A 9005-nucleotide genomic window follows, 5' to 3' on the forward strand; every position below is an offset into this window, starting at 1 on the left:
CTGAGGACCTGGCTGAGCTGTGCCTGGATTCCTGACCCACGGAAACTGCAGACAATAAGTATGTGTTGTTTCAAGCCACTGTGCGTGTAGTAGCATTGCTCTTCAGCAATAGATAACTAACACAGTGCTGTGGATATCTGCATCCTTGCTTTACAGGGGGGAGGTTAAATAAACAGTCCGCATTCACGCAGCAAGTAAGAGGCAAGATGAAAAACCAGAAAGTCTGGGGTCTGGACAATCAGCCTGAAGCACCGCGCGTTACTGCCTCTGCTGACATTTTATAGCCCACTGGTCTCACTCCCTCTTCTGAGGGTGGGGACCCCTGTCCTGAAGCCACGGGCCCCGCTAGGGCACCAAACCCAATCCCTTGCAGCCCCGGTGCCAAGGCCGTGGCATGGCATTTGTGCCGGCACAAAGGAGAGAGCAGGGGCAATGGGCCATGACGTCCCTTCCACGGCCCTGGCATGTGGAAAGGAGCAAAGCTTGGTCACACACCAAAGGCTCCGACTGTCTGCACTCTGAATAAACTCTGCCAGTGACTCAAGTTTCGCCACAAATAAAGGAGAAAAATAAGTCTGTGGGTGTCACAGAAAGAGTCTTGGCATGAAAGTCCACAGACTTAGGCTCTGACTGAGGCTCTGCCGACCGGGAGGCCACGGGAACTTGAGGAAGTCACTTGGGTCCTCTGGGCCTCTGCTCGTTCGTCTCTAAAAGGAGGGGTTTGGACTGGAGGAGGCTTAAAGTCTCCAAAAAATTACATAATTTTTAAGGTACTGTCTTGGTTTGAACTGATTCAGTGCCGTCCTCTTCCCCTCCCCCGCCGCAGAACTGAAAGGGCCTTCTTCGTGTCACTTACCTAATTTTCAAACCCAGGGAACACATTTTTAATGGAGAAAAAGCTGAGGAAAACAAAAACAAAAAGGAAAAGAAATATCGTGGGGTCAGAGACACAAGGAAGGATGGACTTAATAGCCAGAAAGAAGAAATTCTCACCCAAAGCTATGGAAGCCCTGAGCCCCCAGCCGGGGCGTTTTCCACCCACCGTCCGCTCAGCGGCCAGGGCTCCCGCGCCCACCATTTCCTGGTAGACTGAGTCCCAGCCTGCACGACAGTCTCGTTTTTCACTGAATGCGTGCGGTGAACGCTAACCTGTCACCTCCTTTTGCATGCTTCGGTTCCAAGTTCATAACCGGAGAAGAGAGAGCCCGCTGTCTGGAGCAGGCGAGCGCTGTCAGCTGCTCCGCGGGCCCAGCCAGGCAGTCCTGCAACCCCGTGGCTTTTTCCCTGCTTCACACTTTGTCAAAATGCATCACGAGTGACACAAAGAAACGGCCACTGGAAACTCCCCGTTTTCCAATCCTTTGACTTTCTAATTGTTCTTCTTCTTCGAGGCGTGGCCATCCTCCGAACAGGCCAGGGTCCCCGCCTGGGCTGCTTTCATTTGAGAGCGGATGCGCTGCACCACAGGGGCCCTTCCCGCAGCTCCGAGCGCGGCGGTGCTGTCCTCGTCGTCTCCGGCTCCGCCTTCCATGCCCTGGGCTGCCTGCGATGCTCTTTTCCCATTACTCCAAGCGGCCAGTCCGCTCCCACACTATGAAAACTTGATCGAACAAGGAAGATGTGGTAACAAAACGTAAAGCAGGCGTGCCAGTGAGACCCCTCCGCTGGCTTCCACGTGCTTAGACTGCCGTGCGGGGACCAGGAGCCCAGCCTGCCTCTCCCTCGTCACCTCCAGCCATACCGGCCATCACATCCTTTCTCAAGAAAAGGGCCTTTGTGCACACTGTTCCCTCTGCCCTGAATGCTCTCTCCCTAGATCTCTCCATGGCTACCTCCTGTTTGTTGTTATCTGCAGAACAAGCCCAGCAGTGTCATCCCTGAAAGAGCAAACGCTGCCCTGGTCTTCACTGGCCGTGCACAAGGCCAGACTCCCGGCGCTGGCATCAGTGACTCCCCCTGAGCCACTCTGACCACTGGATCCCACTCTGCCCAGATGCAGGCCCGGCTGGACCTACCAGTGAACTGACGGCCCCAGGAGCAGCCTCAGTCCGAATGCCTCGCCCTGGTCCCGCAGCTCCGACATCACTGGTTCCCCAGCGCCTGCGTGGCCACCCGTTTGGCATCACACCTTTGCCAGCTGTATTCTCTCCCGGCCCACCTCCCCACTCCTCTGCTGGCACTTCCTTGCACGGCCTCTCCACTAGACTGCGTGCCCGCACATCCTCGTCTCACAGCCTGCTTCTCAAACCTACCCAGGTGAGTCTACACTCCTGGTCCTTCTCTTCCTGGTGGCATTTTCTAGTTTCTTCACAGCTCTTGAGCTCTGAATATTTTTTCTGTATATTAATTGCTTACTGTTTAATATTCACTGGCTTCTATACAGAGAGAGAGAGAGAGAGAGAGAGAGAGAGAGAGAGAGAGATCCGTGAAGGGAGAGAGCTCTGCATCTGTCCACACTGAGCATAGTGGGTGCTCCATACACGTCTGCTGAGAGGTGAATCAACTCATTTACAGCTTACTGTGATTCTGAGCTGCTCCTTGTCTTTTAGTGGAGTTTTCCACTTACGGCTCAAGGTATCCTACAAAGCCTTCCAACATATCTGACACCCCCACTAAAGGAATTTCAAGCCACTGGAAAGTTCTTCCCAGTGCCTCACAGATCACACTCCAATCATCAAGGCACCCAGAGTCCACCAGCTCTGCAGGGAAGACCTGAACTTAAAGGGCAGTTAGACAGACAGTGTGATAAAAACTGAATGGGTCCTTGAATTCTTGGGACAGTGTAACTATTGGAACTCTGGACTCTTGCCTCAAACTTAGCTTGTTTATTTCTGGCAGATGAAAAAGCATGTTTGTCCCAAGTGGCCATCCTTTGCCCTGCAGGGTTTTCTCTGTGGTTAAGTGGGCCTTGCCTGGCCCATCCATCTAAGTTCCCTGGATCCAGGGCACCAGACGTTATTTCTTGTTTGTTCACCATTGTATCTCCAGTGTTTACTGTAGTTACTATACACAGTGGACACTCAATAAATACACAATGGCTGAATGAATGAGTGAATAAATGCACGAATTTCACTCTTTCCAGAGGGAGAACCACTAAAACCCACTGAAAGAACACACTAACAGAGTAGAATCTCAGGAGCCCCCGATGAAGCAACAGTGACAATGACTAGCCCACCAGGAGAAATCACAGTGTCAAAGGATAGAGGACACATGGCATTTAAGGAGGAACATGGGATCTCCCATGACTTCTGCACAGGCAACCATGGGTTAGCCTTAAACAGATGGGCCTTGTTTCCAGAGCTGGATTTTCTGCCAAAGAGGTCTAAAGCACTTTTCTGATCACATGGGGCACATCCAGGCTCCTGTCTTAAAATGCGAAGTGACGAAGGGGTGGTGAGCACTGGGAGGTGTCTTGGAAGAGGTGCTTGGCCCAGAGAGAGGAGGCTGCAGAAACTGCCCCAAGAGCTGAATGAGATAATGTACGAGAAGGAGCTTTGTAGAGCATGAATCTCTTTACCCACACTGTGTGTTTGGGTGATGATGATAAAGATGGCTACTAAGTGTCTTCAGTGGATAATTAGCCCCAGACTTTGTCCCATTGGAAAGAAAGAGAAAAATCTGTGTGGTCCTGCTGGACCTTGATCACGGGTCCCTCTTAGAATATCCCTCAGGTAAAATCTGCATAGGTCGCACATGAAAAGATGCTCAACGTCCCTAGTCATTAAAGAAATGCAAATGAAAACCACCATGAGCTGCCACGTCACCCCCATCAAGATGGCTATGATCAAAGAAAACAGAAAACAGCAAGTGCTGGAGAGGGTGTGGAGACACCGGAACGCTGTGCACTGCTGGTGGGCGTGTAAAGTGGTGCAGCCGCTGTGGAAAACAGTAAGGAGGCTCCTCAAAAAATTAAAACTAGAATTTCATGTGATCCAACAATTCTACTTCTGGATAGATACTCAAAAGAAATGAAAACAAGGACTCAAACAGGCATTTGCACTCCCATGTTCATTGTTCATTGCAGCATTACTCACAATAAGCAAGATGTGGAAACAACCTAAATGTCCACCAACAAACGAATGGATAAAGAAGATGTGGTCTATACACTCGGTGGACTATTACTCAGCCTTAAAAAGGAAGGAAATTCTGACATGTGCTACAACGTGAACCGTGAAGACACTGTGCTAAGTGAAATCACCAGTCACAAAAGGACAAATATTATATGACTGCACTTATATGAGGTCCCTAGATTTGTCAAATTCACAGAGACAGAAAGTAGGATGGGGGTTGCCAGGGGCTGGGGGAGGGGGATGGGGAGTTATTGTTTTCTTTTTTAATTGGAGTATAGTTGCTTTACAACTATAAGTATAGTTTCTGCTGTACAGTAAAGTGAATCAGCTACACGTATACATATATCCCCTCTTTCTTGGATTTCCTTCCTGTTTAGGTCACCACAGAGCATTGAGTAGAGCTCCCTGTGCTATACAGTAGGTTCTCATTAGTTATCTATTTTATACATAGTATCAATAGTGTATATGTGTCAATCCCAATCTCCCAATTCATCCCAACCCCCACTTTCCCCCTTGGTATCCATACGTTTGTTCTCTATGTGTCACTATTTCTTCTGGGGAGTTACTGTTTAATGGGTATAAAGTCTCAGTTTGGGATGATGAAAAGGTTCTGGAGATGGATGGTGGTGATGGTAGAACAAAAGTGTGAACGTACTTAATGTCACTGAACTGTACGCTTAAAAATGGCTAAAATAGTAAATTTTAGGTTACATATGTTTTACCACAATTAAAAAAACAAAGAACTCAGGAGAGCTGAGGATTCAGCCCAACCTTCTGGCTTTTGGGGAAGAGAAGAGAGCAGTGCTCCTGAAGGGCCCCAAGCCCCCTGACTGGCTCTGCCCAGATCGGGTGTGACTGCTGTGCCATGCCGACCAGCCCGGCCAGCCCGCTCAGACGCCAGGCACGATGACGCTCTCAGCAAGCCGTCAGCCGGTTTGCCTGAATGAACCCTCCTGACAGACTGTTTGCTGCTGTTCAGACAAAGCTAATTCTGCCAGAAATAATGAGAGTGGCCTGATGTGGAAGTGCTGGATCATGAACCACCAAAGTCAGAGTTCCCTTCAGTCCACAGCCAAAAACACCACCCCCTGGATTAAAAGGAAGGAACCGCTGATGAAAGCAACAGAACGGATGAGTCCCAGAAGCAACCTGCTGCATGAAAGAAGTCAGGGCACGGATGTGGTGATCCCATTCAAACGAAGCTCTGGAATGGGTAAAACGAATCCCTGGTGAAAAGACTGCAACAGTATTCACCAGGAATGAGGGGATGGAGCACGGGGGCGTGGCTAGCTGACAAGGGCTACCAGGAAACCTTCAGAGATAATGGAAATGTCTTACATCTTGACAAGGGTTTGAGCGGCATGACTGTATTTTTAAAACGCATAAACTATGCGCTGGATCTATTCATTTCATTGTACGTAAATCTGATCTCACACAGAGATAGGACTCTAGTTAATGCTTGATACGCATTTGGAAGTACTAATGTCTGCAACTTTGACATGAATTTAAAAGTAAGATGAACTAATATATATGGAGAGACAGTGATGAAACAAAAGGAGAAAAACACTGGCAATTGTAGAATCTAGGTGTCACGTGTATGGGTATTTATAATTCTTTCCATTTTTATCTAGAGTTTAAAACTTTTATATAAAATGCTAAGGGGAATAAAATTATGCTTTAAAAAATTATTTTAAACCACTTGATTCTTAGCACATTGTAGGACCAAAGAAAACATCAGAACTGCATGCCCATCTGATAGCACCTAAAATAGTGATTCTTAAACCGCTCCCCCCCACAAAATTTTCAGGGACCTCCTCTCCTTCAGGAAAAAATACCTCTTCTTTAATATGGTTTATATTTGGGGATTCTACATAAGATTTTTATTTGAAAAAAGTGTTTCCACTATTTTAAAATGTGGATGCCTCTCAAAACTGTGTCATCAGCATTTGGGACTGGCCAGTTATGGCTGGGCAAGGCTGTCCCTCACGTTGATGTACTCGGGCATCCTTGGTCTTCAGACACTAAAAGTCAGTGGCACCCCTGCCCCATCACTGTAGCAATTTTTAATGCCCCCATTCATCTTTTCCCCTGCTCCCACTGACTTGCTCGTATCCCTTTAGAGTTAGCACTACATCTAAGAAACCCAGGTCAACAGGTCTGCCCTTAAGTGGAGAAAGCTGTCCTACAATAGCATCTTGCCTGCAATTCTTCTTGAGTGTTAAAAATGCTAAAGGAACCCTGAGAGGCTGGTTTCTACCATCCAAGTACAGTTCTCCTTAAGAAAAACCATCATTCTCCCACCTTTCCACACTGAGACCTTCTGGCCTCCTGGTAAACAAATGGCTTTCAGATACTTTCACATCTTGACTCGAGGAGAAAAATGACTGCCTCTATCACGCCAACATTTGTACATCTGGTCTACCCACAATTCTACTGGCGGTTGACAATGAATAAACTGGCATTCTGGTACCCAAAAATAAAATCAAAAAAAGACCACCATGCTTAAAATCCATGATGAAACACAAGCAGGGGGGCAAATATTAGGGCACATCATCGGTTTATGCTTCTGTCTCACCCTCTATGGGGGCAGTGGCCTCAGAAGAGGACAGTGGTCAAGTGGCACCCCCTTTTCCCCAGACAAACCGCTTTCCCGTTGGTTTCGTGTAAGAACGTGCAAATGGAAAATGAGTGGAAAGCAAGCTGGAACAGATGTCTAATATCATTAAAGCTGGCTCCGAAAGAATCCAGATCTCAGTTTGGTATATTAATGCTCTATTTATCTTTAAGCACAGATGGATATTTTTATTAGTATTACTTTGTTTATCTGGTTTCGAGAAAGGTTAGTCCAGGGGGCAGATGCCTGTGTTATGAGAGCACATTCCTGCCGAGAGTCAGAAGAGAGGGGTAGCCTTTTCAGGGGAACTTTAATTAGAAAAGCCAAAGTTATAAATGTTGGCAGCTCTCGCCTGATCTAATGAGGCCAGTTGCAACAACAAACAGAAAGACAAATAGGACACTGGCAAGCCTGTGTCTCCCCACCTCTCCTCCTCACCAACCCAAGAGAAAAACAACATACCACCACCTCATTCCCAGATGTAAAACAGACCATGACAGAGTCCAAGTTCTCACAAAACAGATGCTTCACAAGCAGCTGGTTATCATTGAGGATGACCAAGAGCAATAGGCCTGTTACTGACGTCCCAGTTATGAATGCATGGACCTTCTAGAAGCTTCTGGGTGAAGCAATTTCTATTATGGATTTTATGGCTTTTCTTATACGACAGCCTGGGACCCTGGGAGAGGAATGCCCCGTGTCCCGCCACAATTATTACCTCTAAGTTTGTTCTTCACTGGAGCTGATTTCTCATTAGTCTCTCTTTTTAGAGAACTTACATGGGATCATGGATCCACTTGCCCAGGAAATTTCTCACTAGGTTGGATTAGGAGAGTTTATTTGCCTGATGGTTCTCCCAGGAATCATGACAATGCATTTGTTTTCCTCACTCATCGCATAATTTTTTACTACTCACCTTTTTGTTGACTCCTTTTTGCTACTGTTCTCTCTGTACATCTACTTAGCAGGTCTGTAAGGAAAAGAGAAAAGCTTTTAGAATCCAAAGGTCTGGGTTTGAGGGTCACCTCTGCCTTGTACCCTGTGAGCAAGGACACTCCACTTACCAATCTGTGTCATAATTTTCCTACCTCGAAAATGGGAATCATTGTCTTTATCCCACCCAACTTACAAACGTTGAAGGTGTGAATTCATCATGTTCCATCCAAAAAAACGCTCCATCTCTTGGACAGCATGCCGTTCTCTCTTCCTAAATGCTCATGTACGGCTCTCCTTGGACTCCTCTCCTCCCTCACCTCAACACCCGCCTGCTCTATCTCCCAACCCCATCATCTTCTCGGTTGAAAAGAGAGAAGATGCTTCAATCTCTGTACCCGTACCTGATGCTATTGCAGAAGACTCCCCACTGGTCTACCCACCCCAGTCTCTCCTATTCATCTGATGCGCACTGACCCAGGTGAACCTGCCTGACCCAGAGTCACACCCTGCTGCTCCTCGATGGCTTTTGATGGCTCCATCTGGTGTATTATCTCAGTTGGGTACATTTTGCCACATACGAAATAAGATACAGACGACTCAGCCGCTGGCCAGGGCTCTCCTGTACGTAGTCTCACTCCCCCTTCCCACCATAACTTCCCCAAACATTCCCTCCAGCAGTGTAGGTGGTGGCCCATCTGAAGCCTTGCCATCCCCTTGTGTTGCTGGGAATATCCACCCTGCGCTCCTTCTTCCTGGGATTCCTTTCTAGTCACCTCCTCCAGCTGTTCGCGTCTCAAGGCAAACCTCCATGAAGCCGTTCCCGCTTCGACTCTGCAGGAAGTAGCTGTCCTCTCTGCTCCGTTATCTGTGCCTCTCTCACCCACTTAGCTTTCCCTCCCCTACCGCTTGCTTATTTACTGCGTGTCTGTTCACGTAATAAAGTCCTCGAGGGCGAGTCCTGTGTCTGCATTGCTCCCCAGCCCCACCGCGCGCCTCGGAATCGAGATGTGCCACCAGGAGCCTGAGCCAGTGCCCGCGCTGGGGAGCCGAGCAAGTCTGGGCACGTCCAGCCTGCCGGTGCCAAGGTGCACAAAGCCCCGAGGAGCCCTCCGGGAAGGAGCCCGTCCTGAGAGGGAAGGCGAGCAGAGCAGCGCTGCCCCTCACAAAGCCTCAGTCATGACGCTCGGGCTTGGGTGTCGAGAAGAGCATAATGTTGGCCTTTCAGCTCTGCCTCCCCGCTCCAGAGCTGTTTACTAAAAGAATCTAGAAGGTGCTGGAACACAAACAGCACAATTTTAAAATCCCTGGGAAAACACTGGTTGTGGAGAGGAAGCATTCCCCAGACTCTGAAAGGCTCCAGAGGAAAGACACGGGGCTGATGCTCT

At 48.3% G+C, this 9005-nt stretch overlaps 1 protein-coding gene across 1 annotated transcript in view; it reads right to left on the reverse strand.

The window, feature by feature from the left end:
- Window positions 1-2429: 2429 nt before the first annotated feature.
- LOC309618899 (uncharacterized protein) overlaps window positions 2430-9005 on the reverse strand; it is a gene marked incomplete at its 5' end in the record, with an annotated part of 56884 nt that continues 50308 nt past the window's right edge. The window contains one exon of the transcript XR_014238665.1: window positions 2430-7654. The remainder of the gene's footprint in view (window positions 7655-9005) is intronic.

This window comes from Balaenoptera borealis (genome assembly GCF_965194805.1).
Source record: "Balaenoptera borealis genome assembly, chromosome: 20".
In the NCBI taxonomy this organism is placed as follows: domain Eukaryota; kingdom Metazoa; phylum Chordata; class Mammalia; order Artiodactyla; family Balaenopteridae; genus Balaenoptera; species Balaenoptera borealis.